The sequence below is a fragment of the Papio anubis genome, chromosome 9 (assembly GCF_008728515.1).
Source record: "Papio anubis isolate 15944 chromosome 9, Panubis1.0, whole genome shotgun sequence".
NCBI lineage: Eukaryota > Metazoa > Chordata > Mammalia > Primates > Cercopithecidae > Papio > Papio anubis.
Window position 1 is genome coordinate 113,561,191 of NC_044984.1, and position 14,503 is coordinate 113,575,693.

The following is a 14,503-nucleotide window of genomic DNA, read 5'->3' on the forward strand; positions in this document are numbered from 1 at the left end:
TTAAATTGAAAGCATTTCCCCAAATTCCCTTCCCTGCAGGGTTCTGTGTTAAAGTTGGCCAGCCAACTTGGGTGAGCTTTGGAAAGTGGGTGTGAAGCAGCAGTTGTGTTTATGCTCCAGGGGTCAACATGAGCTGGTTCTCTGCTGCATCTCACACACATTGTCATGGGTTTGATGGCTCGTCTTGTTGGGAGATTGCAGACAGCATGCAGGGCTAGGGCTCCTCCACCTCCTGCCGATCTCCTCTTTTACTTTTTCTAACGACCAGATTTGGGTGCAGCTCCATGGACCTTCCAAAGCTCACAGCATCACTAAGGTTAGAAGTCTGGAGGCGCTGAGAGACTGACAGATCCCAGGGAGGGACAGAGTCAGGTTCCAGTTTTCCTTGGTGTGTTCCAGCTCATCCTCCTGGGTTCCATGTTGTCCTTGCTCTCTCCCATTTCATGTCCATAATCACTTACCAATGCACAGCTCTGCTGAATCAAGGTTCCGCATCCAATGCAGGGCAATAGGCTTACATAAGCAGCGCCACCCACTGGCACAGTCGCGTAAGGCCCAACCCCATCATAAACCCCTTATATCACTCATACTGGTTCTGCTTCTTTGACCTGATAAATAGCCTAAAAATCTCCCAGAGGACAGGATTTCAACTCAACTCGCAAATTAACATGATTGTTCACTGTTGAATTCCCGGAATTCAGAATGCACCCACCACTTGGAAATAGCTCAATAAGAATGTCCTGCACTCAACCACAACATTGATGTACTCGCCTAGTGATCTATGCACATGTGTGCACACCTAGGCATTTCTATAGTTCTTATGAGATCAGTTGTCATAAGAACTGGCAGTGGATCTCATATTGGCAGCCCTGGATCAAATATGTACTACTTATAGGTTATCCTTGGTCCAGAGGGCTTTTAAATGTTTGAATTAGTTGTAACACTTAGAAGTCAAATTTCACATACAAAATCTAGGTTTTAAACTTTTCTCTATAAAATTGGGCCAGGTGAGGTGTCTCACACCTGCAGTTTCAGCACTTTGGGAGGCTGAGGTGGGTGGAACGCTTCAGTCCAAGAGTTCGAGACAAACCTGGGCAATATGGCAAGATCCCGTCTCTACAAAAGACACAAAAATTAACTGAGTGTGGTGGCACACGCCTGTAGCATCAGCTACTCAGGAGGCTGAGGTGGGAGAACAGCTTGAGCCTGGCAGGCGGAGATTGCAGTGAGTCATGATTGCACCACTGGACTCCAGCCTCTGTGACAGAGCAAGAACCCATCTCAACAAAAATCAATAGCTCAAGCAACACTGAGCCGACTTCCCCCATGGCAACAACTGTGTAAAGATGGAGAACTGATGTGCCTTTTGATGGGACTTGTGCCCTCTGCTTCCCACCCCTACTCAGTCCCCTCATTTACATTCCTTTCTGTCCCCTCTAGAACTTTGAGTTTGAACTGTTCTACCTCTGGCTTCTTTTTCATGGAAAAGAATAAACCACTTGTGCTAGCCCATATTTCTGTGTCTCCATAACTTGCAGCAGAATCTAATCCTAAGTGAAAAACCGGCATCAACATATTACACTATTAAGAGTCCAAACAGAGGGATATACGGTACTCGATCGAAAAGCTTTCCCTTGATTTAGTTGAGCACATATTCTGAATCCAAATTAACGTACGCAATGGTCCTGTTCCTTAAGTTTAAGCCATGCATTTCCACTTGTACAGTCTCCCCAGGGCAGGTAGATGGGAGTGGCTACTCTCCTTTGTTTAGCTTGTTCCCCAGCTATCTAAAAGGCGTGAGACCTTTATTCTAGACTTGTCAGTTCCCCATCACCACCTCTCTCTAGCTCACTCTGTGTCCCTCTCTTCTCCCTGTAGCAGATGACGTTGGTCCCTCACTACACACCTGCACATTGTCTCTAGCACTGCTCACAAGTGCTTGCGACTCACCACATGCTGCCTTTACTGTAGCTTGGCTTCCAGATGGAGCAAGTTAAATACAAGTAAGCCCACCACTCAGCCATGCTGTTAGCATGACAAGCCAGGGGAGTCCCGGCCTCTCTCTCTGCCTCGAGTTATATTATTTGGTTAGTACAGCTTTATTATATGCCCAGCATAATTTCTATATGCACATTTATATGCATCTTCATTTCTAAATGCAAGCTTAATTCTGTACATATATGCACTGGTGTTTTCTATTTTATATATATATCCTGTCATTTTTTAATACATTGAGTATGTGTGCAATGCTGTGTGTGAATATATTTATGAGAGAATATCTGTATGTTCAAGTGTTTTCTGTAGATTTGGGACAACACAAGACTTCTTTTGATGTCATTTAATTTATGTAAACATCTTACAGGTAGCATTATCTGCATTTACAATGAGAAAATTCAGGCTTAGAGGGGAAAGTCCTTTGGCTACAGTGACACAGCTTTAAGTTATTTGTTGCAGATACTCTTGGTGCCATCCCTTTCTCACCCTCACTCCCTTAGCAAGTGCACCTGTCACTGAACCACTGCAAATGGTGGCTGCTAACAGGTCACACCTGCACGCCTTGCTCACAGTCACCCAGAAGGTCACGTCCCTTCGCAGGGGACACCCTGAGCTAATGTCTCATTGATGTGGAGGCATAAGAGCCCACCAGTTCTTACCTTCCAGGAGAAGGTGAGAGAAACATGTTCAGGCAGAAGGAGGAGTTAGACTAATGGGACTTCAGGAGCAATCTAGTCTGAATCCTTGTCTTTGGCTCTGTTGTTTGGGAACCCGATCTAGACATCATTGCATCAGAATTGGAGCATGGGTTCTGTCTAACTACAAAGCCGGGGGCGGTTCCTCCACACCACACTGCATTCTCCCTGGCTGTTTGTGTTACAATTCATGCTCATCCAGGATGATTTTCCTATACCTTTCTCCAGAGGTAGCAATGAATAGGAATTGTTTGTTTGTCTAAACGCAGAGCGGAAGCTAACTGTTTTAGACTGTGACGCTGCATAATGGACATTGCGCCTGTTACATTACATTTTATGGTTTTATAGCAATTACGTTGCATTTTATGGTGTCATAACATATTACATTTTATGGCTTAATATCAGCTTTAATACAAGACACCATGGCCCAGAATTTTAACAAGGGAAAGCTTCTCCTGGTGAGATGGTAATGGGCTTTCTGCATGACCACATGCCTGCCAGCAGGAGGCCAGGGAAGATGAATCAGGGGACAGATTTCCCTCAAGCCTCCATAGCCACCCCACCCTGTGCCCCCTCAGTCAAGCCTGGCTTTCTCGCTAGGGGTCCTTGTACAAACTCGTTGAACTGATGCTGCTCTCGGTACCCAGCCCCTCGTCTCTCGCTCACCCTCTTTTTCTTGTCCACGTAACAGACAGGATAATCTTCTTAAAGCACAAGGCTACTCATGCCATGACTCTGCTTGGAACTGGTATATAACTTCCCATTGCTATTAGAGCCAAGTCCAAACTAAGCCTAAGGCTCAAGGAAGGACTTTCATATTCTTATCCTCAGCCTTGGCTCATTTATCACCCATCGTGTACCCTATGCTAAAGCCACAGTGAGCTTCCTACCATTCTCAAATGTGCTGTGCCCTTTTGCTCCTCTGTGCCTTTGCACATGCTGTTCCTTCTGCCTGGAACCCCTTCCCAGATCTTTTTTTTTTCTATGCATTCATTCAGTAAATATTTATTGAGCACCTACAATGCTTGGCATTGTTCTGACAACTGGGAATCCAGTGGTAAACGAAACACACAAACCACTCTCGTGGAGCTCACCTTCTAGTGGAAAGAGGTGACATGGTATTAGTCTTTCAATACTCAACTCATGTCACCTCCTCCAGGAAGCCTGCCCTGATGGGCCCAGATAGTGAGATATGCATTCTATTCCATGCCTGTGTCATAACACTTATCACAGCAATTGTAGTCATCCATTCACTTCTATGTCTTCCCCAAGGGCAGAGACAATGCCTTACCCATTTTTACTTTTGTATTGCTATCACCAAGCAAGGTCCCTGGTTCAGCAAGTTGATTGAATAAACAAATGAATAAAGCAAGAGGAAAAAATGGTTAGTGTGCTTTAGGGGTGCCAGTGAGATTCCACTGCCACCAGGAAACATTTCCAGTACAAATGTAGCAAATCCTGCCACTAGAAATTCACCCCTTTGGGTTAAGCATTGTCTGTTCCCAGCAGCTCCTTTGAATTCCAATGGCCCTGGGAGTAAGATGTTTGCATGAATAATTCCATCAGAGTTCTTAGGAGCTGGCTGGAGAGAACAGGACTGAAGCAAGCTGCTCACCTGCACTAGGAGATAAAAAGAGGAGACAAAAAAGGAGGCTTTACCCAGGGCTCTGGCCTGAGTTCTGGAAATTTGTTGCAGATGTTGACAAACACATTGCCCAAAAAGCCTTGGAAATCTCAGCTGTTAGAGGGGTGGTGCAGGAAAATGAAAAGAGCTTGGCATCAGGTTCTATCCCTGGCTCTGCCACTGACCTGCTGTGTAATCTCTTTGCGAATCACTCAGTCTCTCTGGGCCTCAGTTTCATGAGCTATAAAACAGTAAGACTGAACTAGATATAATCAGATACATTCTCAGGAGTCAGCAGAGCTCAGTGCTTCAAATCCCAGCGCTGCAGTTATCAGCGATGACCTCGGACCATCTATTTAACCCTATGTGCCTCAGTTTTCTCATCTATAAAATGGGGACAGGTATAAAATGTTATACACTCCTCAAAGGGTTGGTTTAAGGACTTAATAAGTTAATACAAATAAAGAATTAGCACAGAATCTGGGGTACTACAAGCACTCGATAAAGGTTAGTGATTATTTAATAAACCAAAGGGTGAACATTGGAATCTCTGCAAACCACAGAAGGCCAAAGCTGGAAAAAACTCTAATAAAAATAACAACAGACCTGTGTCGGGGCTCACCATGCACCAGACAGTGTGCCAAGTGTTTTATAAGCAGCATCTCCTCACAGTAATCCTATGATGTTAGTCTTGCTTCCCCTGATTTACCAATAAAGACCAGAGCAGGTGAGTAACGTCCCCAAGTTCACAGAGGTGGTAAACAGCATAGCCATGGCTTAAACCAGGCTCTACCAGATGCCAAAGATTTTTATCTAATATGGGAATTTTCAGCCATTCTAGCCATTCTTTCTTAATTTTTTATCTCTTATTTTTATTTTTGACAGAGTCTTGGGTCTTGCTCTGTCACCAGGCTGGAGTACAGTGGTGCAATCATAGCTCACTGCAGTCTCAACCCCCTGGGCTCAAGTGATCCTCCTACCTCAGCACCCCGAGTAGCTGGCACTACAGGCGTGTGCCATCACACTTGGCTAATTACAAAAAACATGTTTTTGTATAGATGATGTCTCATCTTGCTGTGTCACTCAGGCTGGTCTCAAACTGCTGGTCTCAAACTCCTGGTCTCAAACCATCCTCCTGCCTTGGTCCCCCAAAGTGCTGAGATTACAGGCATCAACCACTGTGCCCAGCTAAATATTTTTTTGATCCCACGTCTGTCTCCTCTCCCTTGGTGACTTCAATTACACATATTTTATTAATAGACTGCTTGAAGTTGTCCCACATCTCAATGATGCTCTGTTCATTTAAAAAATATGTTTTCCTTGTGTGTTACACTTTGGATAGTTTCTATTGCTAAGTCTTTGAGGGTTTACTCATTTTTTCTTTGGAATATCTAATCTGCTGTTAATACACTTCTGCGTAGTTTTCATCTCACACATTGTAGTCTTCATCTCTAGAAGTTCAATTGGGCATTTTCTATGTCTTCTATAGTTCTACAGAACATTTCTTTAAACCTATGGAATACAGTTAGAATAACTGTTTTAATGTCCTTGTCAGTTAATTCTAACATCTGTGTCTGTTCTAAGCTGGTTTCAATGGATTGATTGTCCTCCTCCTTAGGAGTCATGTTTTCCTGCTTCCTCACATGCTTGGCAATCTTTGATTTAATGCCAACCAGGAGCTGGTCCCATGACCTAATTCCGGTTAATGAAACACGGACTCAGGACAGTAACAGTTCTAGTCCCCTAGCCATCGATGGGCTTAGGAGTGAACACGTCACCCAACTCTGCCAGGAGCTTTTTGGGAAAGGCTTCCTCAATCTTAGGAAAGAGACCAGTTCCTCTGGACGTGGCCATTTCCTGACGAGACAACAGGGACTGGTACATTTACTGAGCACTTGCTGTGTACCTGGCCCTGTGCTAAATGCATTAAGTCATGTGATTCTCAACAGCAAGCTTTTGCAGTACATAGTATCATGATGTCCCTTTTACAGATAAGGAAACTGAGGTTCAGCATGGTGAGTGCCCTTTCCCAAGGTCACATGGGTAGCCAAGGGCAGAGGCAGGATGGGAAGCCAGGTCTTTCTGACTCCAGAACTTGTGACCTTAAAACCCTCCTCTATACTTCCTCTGAAAAAGAAAAAAAAAAAAAAAAACCTAATCCAGATGAACTCCCTCATCCCAGCTGATCAATATTCATGTGGCTCAGAACCAAGTAATTGGGGCTGCCAAAGGGTGCTAAGAAGTCCCCCTAATGAGCTTGTTCAGCTACTCTTCTGAAACAGCATTCCCTGCTGGGCCCAGGGGCCTCTTCTGTCAATATTGATGTCTGTCTGAGACACTCGGAACCTGCCACGGATGGAGGAGCAGATGCTGCTAAGATTTAAAGAGAGAAAGGAAGAGAAAAAACACAAATCCCCTCAACAAAGCTACTACTTAGAACCGCAGGCCCAGCAATCCCCTGTACATCTGGAGAAACACTGCAGTAGAAGAGGCTAGATCAGGGGCCAGCAGACCTTTGAGGTGCTTGGCCGGGCTCCTGCACCCAGGGTCTGCTCAGCAGTGCCCTGGAGAGCTTGCTAAGCTGGGCAAGTCTGCTCTGGCAAGGGGACGATGCCTCCTTGCCAGGAGTGCTCCTCGGGGAGCTGAGATTCCAGATTTCTCAGCCTGCTCCCAGGTCCTGCCCAGCCCTAGAGGACTAGAGTCAAGTTCCAGGAAGGCATGTTTCTGGAGAGTGATAAAGAGGTTGGGACAACAAAACTGTCCTTTTCGAGAAGAGCAATGCAATGTAAGGAGTCTTGGCTGTGAAGTCAGATAGTTCTGGGTTCAAATCCGTAAATATAAATCCGTGATAATCCATAATAAGGAGGTTATCCTCTCTAGCACATGGGGATTTCTGTACTCAACAAATGTTCATATGCGTGGAGATTATGACAATACAGAGACGCAGGGATGCAAATAAAATGCCAAACATAGAGCCTGACACATCAAATGTCTTCAAGAAGTACAGAAACTCCTGATGCATATGTAGGTGCCACCACCCCATAGCTGCCCTGTCCGTAAAGACAGTGACATGGCTGTGTAAAAAGGGCTTTGGAGGCACAGTTTATTCTCTAGCCTAGCTGCAAATGCTATCATGCAGTCTTGGGTAGTTAATCCACGTGATGGGTAATTTTGTGTGTCAACTTGACTGGTCCTCGGGGTACCTAGACATTTGGCCTAATATTCTTCTTAATGGACCTGTGAAGATATTTCTGGATAAGATTAACATTTTATTTATTAATTTATTTTTATTTTATTTTTGGAGACAGGTCTTGCTCGGTCACCCAGGCTGGAGTGCAGTGTCGTGATCTTGGCTCACTGCAACCTCTGCCTCCTGGGGTCAAGCAATTCCTGTGTCTCAGCCTCCCGAGTAGCTGGGATTACAGGCACGTGCCACCATGCCCAGCTAATTTTTTGTATTTTAGTAGAGACAGGGTTTCACCATGGTGCCCAGGCTTGTCTCAAACTCCTGAGCTCAGGCAATCTGCCTGCCTTGGCCTCCCAAAGTGCTAGGATTATAGGCATGAGCCACTGCGCCCTGCCTGAGAATAGCATTTTCATTGGCAGATTGAGTAGAGTACACTCTCTAATATGGGTAAGTCTCATCCAATCAATTGGACCAATCCAATCCAACCCAATCCAGAAACTGAGGACCTGAATAGAACAAAAAGGCTGAGTAAGAGGGAACTTCTCCATGACTGCCTGAGCTGGGCTATCAATCTTTTCTGGCTTTGAACTTGAACTGAAACACAGGCTCTTCTTGAGTCTCAAGCATGCTGGCTTTCAGACTGAAACTTACTCCCCCAGCCCTCCTGGTTCTCAAACATTTGGACTCAGGCTGGAACTATGCTTCCGCTTTCTTGGGTCTCCGGCTTGCCAAGGTCTTGGAACTTCTTGGCCTCCGTAATCACGGGAGCGAATTCTTTGTAATAAATTAATGAATCTTTTTCTCTCAATTGGTTATGTTTCTCTGGAGCATTCTGACTAATACACTCCACTTTCCTAATTCTGTTTCTTCATCTGGAAACTGATGAGAATCTTTCTTCATGGGTTGCTGTGAGAACAAGCAGTTACAGTATAAATTACAATATAGTTTGCAATGTGCTATGAAATGGATAAGAATAGGGGGTTTGGGGCCCAAAGAAGCAGGTGACTCAATCTCAAAAGAATAGCTTCTTATAGGAGGAGAGCAGAAGGAGTGGTTGATGTCCAAAAGAGAGTACGGAAAGGGTGTTTCAGGAAGTGGAAAGAGCATATGCAAAGCCTTTGAGGCCAAATAGTGCATGGCCTTATCAGAACATTGAACATTGAACAGTGTTTCCAGGGCCAAACCATGGGTCCCTTTCTCGTTACATTAATGGTTTGATCTTTATCTTGAAGGAAATGGAAAACCACTGAAAAAATTTTAGGTACAGCGGTGACATGAATCCAGGGATTTTAAAGAACTTATTTTAACCTCTCTGACTCTCAGTCTCCTTATGACTAACATCAAAAAATAGCTCCACCTGCTTCACTGAGTTTTTGTGAAGACCAGTTGAAGTTATGTACCTTAAAGTGCTTTGTAAGTCATTGAGTGCTTGGCAAACAGAAGGCAGAGTTATTAACCAATAAGTCAATATTATTACATCAACTTCAAGGCTTTCATCCCTAGAAGTTCCTCTAACCAAAGTCACAAGTCAAATAAGGTATGGGGTAAGAACTTATCTGGCAAACCCTAGAACTTTCTATGAGAGTTAGAGATTTGCTAGTTGCCTTTCCAGTATTTGTGTTAATTTGGGTCTTTCAAGAAGCAGATGCCCAAATGAGGTTAAACATGCAAGAAGTTTATTAGGGGAAAATGCTTGTGGGGGAAAATGCTTGTGAGGGAAAATGGGAAGGGAGCCACGGGGAGAGGGGAGCTGGGACATTCACCACCCCGATGCAGTTCTAATACCAAGTGAGGGGTAGAGAGCGAGAAAGAAGAGTGGGTAGAGGGATGTTGGACTGCAATGCAAGGTTGTTCAGCAAGGCCAGTAGGGAGTCCTTGAGCCAAAGTCGCCTGTCAGGGGAGTCGTGTCTCCCCAGAATTGGACTGCCTTAGTATTCCTGTTGCACTCAGCCACCGACTGGAAGCAGCCCCTGGGGACGTGTGGCCGTTGCATAAACACAATGATGGATTTCAGAGCACAGCAGCTGATGCCCTAGATCCATCATGCTCCCTGCAGCAGAGATCTGAGAGGTGCATGCTCACAATTGCCACAGTATCCAATATCCTTCTTGATTTTTGTTTAGGAATCTGCTCCTTTCCTGCTCTCAGGCGTCATACCCAGGCCTGAGCCAATCAGAGCATCACAGTGCCCCAGGTGCAGCCATTGGTGCATTCACAGACACGCAACTAAGCTGATCCAATCAGAGAGAATTCAGAGTTTTAAGAGGCGCATTGGGGAAAAGGTGCTCTATCTTTCCTCTGGATTTGAACCTGGAGGGATGAAGTTCAGGAGTCCCCGGCAGGGCGGCTCACGCCTGTAATCCCAGCACTTTGGGAGGCCGAGGCAGGCGGATCACTTGAGGTCAGGAGTTCAAAACCAGCCTGGCTAACGTGGTGAACCCCCTCTACTAAAAATATAAAAATTAGCTGGGCGTGGTGGCGGGAGCCTGTAGTCACAGCTACTCCAGAGGCTGAGGCAGGAGAATCGCTTGAACCTGGGGAGTCGGAGGTGGCTTGGTGAGTCGAGATCATGCCACTGCACTCCAGAGGGAGACTCCGTCTCAAAAAAGGAAGGAAGGAAGGAAGGAAGGAAGGAAGGAAGGAAGGAAGGAAGGAAGGAAGGAAGGAAGGAAGGAAGGAAGGAAGGAAGGAAGGAGGGAGGAGGGAGGGGAGGGAGGAGGGAGGAGGGAGGGAGGGAGGAGGGAGGGAGGGAGGAGGGAAGGGAAGGAAGTAGAGAGGAAAGAAAAAGAAAGAAAAAAACAAGAAAAAGAAAATTAAATGCAGGAGTCGAGGCAGAGCCATTGACGCAGAAGGAGAGCCACAACTGGAGAAAGAGAAGTTGCACACCAACATATCATTTGAACTCTTTTTTCTCAGGACATGCTTGAAACCAGGATTACTCCTCATGACGTTCAACTTTGAAAAATCTGTGTATTCCAACTTTTCATTTTTAAAAATTTAAGAGCTTTTATTGAGGTATAATATGCAACAAACAGCATAGACTTAAAGTGTGCAACTTGATATTTTGACATATGTATACACCAGTAAAAAACCATCTCTACGGTCAAGATAAAGAAATTACATATCCATCAATTGAGTTTCCTCCTGCCTCGCTTAATCCTTTTCTCTCTCAACCCTGCATCAAGTAATCTGATTTCTTTCACTGTGGATGTTTCTATTTCTAGAATTTCATATCAATGAATCATACATATATAATTTTTTGTCTGACTTTCTTATTCAGTTTATCTAATTTTGAGATTCATCTGTGTTATGTGCGGCCAACAGTTCATTCATTTCTACTGTTGTTATATTCCATCGGATGGATACATCAGTTTGTTTATCCATTCACCTGTTGATGTACACATTTGGGTTGTTTCCAGTTTGGGGTTATTACAACAGGCTGCTATAAGCATTGTGTAAGTCTTTACAGGAACACATGCTTTTATTTCTCCTTGGTACATACCTAGGAGCCGACAAGATGAATCTGATGGCAGGTATAGTTTCCTTTTTTTTTTTTTTTTTTCTGAGACGGAGTCTGCTTTGTTGCCCAGGGCTGGAGGCAGTGAGCGATCTCGCTCACTGCAGCCCGCCTCCCCGGTTCACGCATTCTCCTGCCTCAGCCTCCAAGTAGCTGGGACTACAGGGCGCCAAGCACCACCACGCCCCGGCTAATTTTTTGTATTTTTAGTAGCGACGGGTTTCACCGTGTTAGCCAGGATGGTCTCTGGATTTCCTGACCTCGATCCGCTTCCACCTTCGCCTCCCAAAGTGCTGACTACATGGAGCCAATACCGCCACTTTTTTTTTTTTTTTTTTTTTTTTTGAGACAGAGTCTTGCTGTGTTGCCAAGGCTGGAGTGCCATGGCGCACAATCTCGGCTCACTGCAACCTCTGCCTCCAAGGTTCAAGCTATTCCCCTGCCTTAGCTCCCCGAGTAGCTGGGATTACAGGTGCGTGCCACCATACCCAGCTAATTTATGTATTTTTAGTAGAGGCAGTGTTTCACCATGTTGACCAGGCTGGTCTCAAACTCCTGACCTCAGGTGATCTGCCGGCCTTGGCCTCCCAAAGTGCTGGGATTACAGGCATGAACCACTGCACCCGGCCTAGTTTACCTTTTTAAAGAAATGTCAAAGTGGTTTCCAAAATAGTTCTACAATATTGCATTTCTACCAGCAACATGTAAGAGTGTCATTTCTCCCAGCTGGGCACGGTGGCTCATGCCTGTAATCCCAGCACTTTGGGAGGCCAAGGCGGGCAAATTGCATGAGCCCAGGAGTTCAAGAGTAGCCTGGGAAACATGGTGAAACCCTATCTCTACTAAAAAATTTTTTTAAAAAAGAAATTAGCCAGGTGCAGTGGTGCGTGCCTCTAGTTCCAGCTACTCAGGAGGCTGAGGTGGGAGGATGGCTTGAGCCTGGGAGGTTGAGGCTCCAGTGAGCTGTGATCATGCCACTGCACTCCAGCCTGGGTAACAGAGTGAGGCAGTCTCAATAAAAGAAAAAAGAGTTTCAGTTCTTCCACATCCTTGCCAGCACTCAATATGATAAGTCTTTTTAATTTTAGCCATTCTAAAATAGGTGTGTAGTGGTATCTCATTGTTGTTTTAGTTTGCATTTTCCTAATGACTAAGGAGATTGAGCACATGTTGATGTACCTATTTGTCATCTTTATATCGTCTTTGGTGAATTATCTGTTCAAATATTTTGCCCAGTTTTTAACTGGGTTATTCATTTACTTACTGAGTTTTGAGAGTTCTTTACATATTCTAGATACAGATCCTTTGTCAGATGTATAATTTGCAAATATTGTCTTCCAGCCCTTGGCTTGTCTTCACAATGTCTTTGAAGAGCAAAACGTTTTAATGAAGTTTAACTTGTCAATTTGTTCTTTTATAGACTGTACTTTTGGTGTCAGATCTAAGAAATGTTTGCCTATACCAGGATCACAAAAGTTTTCTTCTATATTTTTTTCTAGAACAGAGTTTCTCAACGTTGGTACTCTTGACACATTACTTTAGATAATTCTTTGCTGTTGGGGTCATTATATACATTATAAAATGTTTAGCAGTGCCTCTGGCCTCTACCCACTGGATGCCTCTAGCATGCCCACTTCACTTATGACAACCAAAAATATCTCTAGACATTGCCGCATATTTCCTGGGCTATGGGGTAGGGGGTGTCAAATTGCCCCCATTAAGAATTACTATTCTAGGAATTTTATAGTTTTAAGTTTTGCATGTAGAGCTATGATCCATTTTGAGTTAATTTTTGCATTTCATACAGGTATGGATCCAAGTGCTGCTTTGTTTTTTGGAGTGTTTTTTTCTTTTTCTTTTTTTTTTTTTTTGGCATCTAGATATCTAATTCTTCCAGCACTATCTGATGAGAGGACTTCCTTTTACCACTGAATTATCTTTACACCTTTGTCAAGACTCAATTGTTTATATGTGCATTTGTGTATTTCTGGACTCTCTATTGTGCCCCACCAATTATGAATATGTTGGCCTTTTTTTTTTTTTTTTTTTTTTTTTTTTTTGCCAATGTCATACTATTTGGTTACTGTAACTATAAGAGTCTTAAACTTGATTCTTCTTTATCAAAGTTGTTTTGGCCATTGTAGATACTTTGCATTTCATATGAATTTTAGAATCAGTTTGACAGTTTCTACCAAAAATAAAGCCAACTGGGATTTTGATTGGGATTACATAGATCAGTTTGAGGAGAACCGACAACTTATCAAAATTGAGGCTTCTCACCTATGAACGTGATATATTTCTCTATTTAAGTCTTATTTAATTTCTCCTTCAAATGTTTCATAGCTTTCAATGTACAGTTCTTTCACCTTTTTTGGTCAAATTTATCCCTAACTATTGAATTTGTTGTAAAGGGTATTTTAAATTTCAATTTCCAATTGTTGTTGCTAGTGTATAGAAATAAAATTGATTTTTGTATATTGATCTTGTGTCCTGCAACTTTGCTAATCTCATTAATTAGATATGGTAGTTTTATGTGGATTACATAGCATTTTTTGCATAGATAATCATGCTGTCTGCAAATAAAGATAGTTTTACTTCTTCCTTTCCAATCTGGATGTGTTTTGTTTCTTTGTCTTGCTTTATATTTCACCAGCAAGGACCTCCAGCATATTGTTAAAAAGAAGTGGTAGTATATCCTTGTCTTATTCTGATCTTAAAAGATAGTATCTAGTTTTTACCATTAAGTATATTGTCAACTGTGGGAATCCCTTTTAAGATTTGTTTAGTGTTCAGTCTAGGGATAATTATTCCCCACCAATGAGTAAGACCCGTCTGTAGTCTACTCAATGCCCTGAGATCCGTGAGGTTTTCCAGTCTGGCAAATGGGAACAGACACTGTTCTTGGTCCTATGTAAATGCCAACACTGTTATTTCTAATCCTTTCTGATAATTATTTCCCCAAACTTGGGTCCTTTCCTCAAATGTGCAGGCTGATCCCTCCTGTCTTGAAAATCCAAGGATACTCTTTGGCCAGTCTTTGGCTTTCTCCCTCTATGCAACTCTCTTCTCTCTGCTATTCCATTCTGGGCCCTCCAGACCCCTTGGCCTCTCCAAACTTTCAGTGTTGTCTCCTTAATTTAGGGAGTCTCCTCGAATCCTCCTCTTTAGGCTGCGGCGTGGAAAGTCTCTCAAAGCGGTATGCTGGAGCAAACCCAGGGCTCACTTTGTTTCCTGTCTTTCAAGGTTAACTGTCCTCTGTTTCCTGAGGTCCAAAGCTTGAAAACCATTGCATCATACATTGTATCTATTTTTTGGTTATTTTAAGCAGGAGGGAAAAAAAACCTCATCCCTGCTACTCCCTTCTCATGAGAAGCAGAAGTTTGTTCAATTGTTGAACTAGTATATTCCAAGTTTGTGTTGGGATTCCCATTGTCGCTAGCAAAAACATTCAAATTATTATAGTTACATAACCTGTCTGGCCTGGG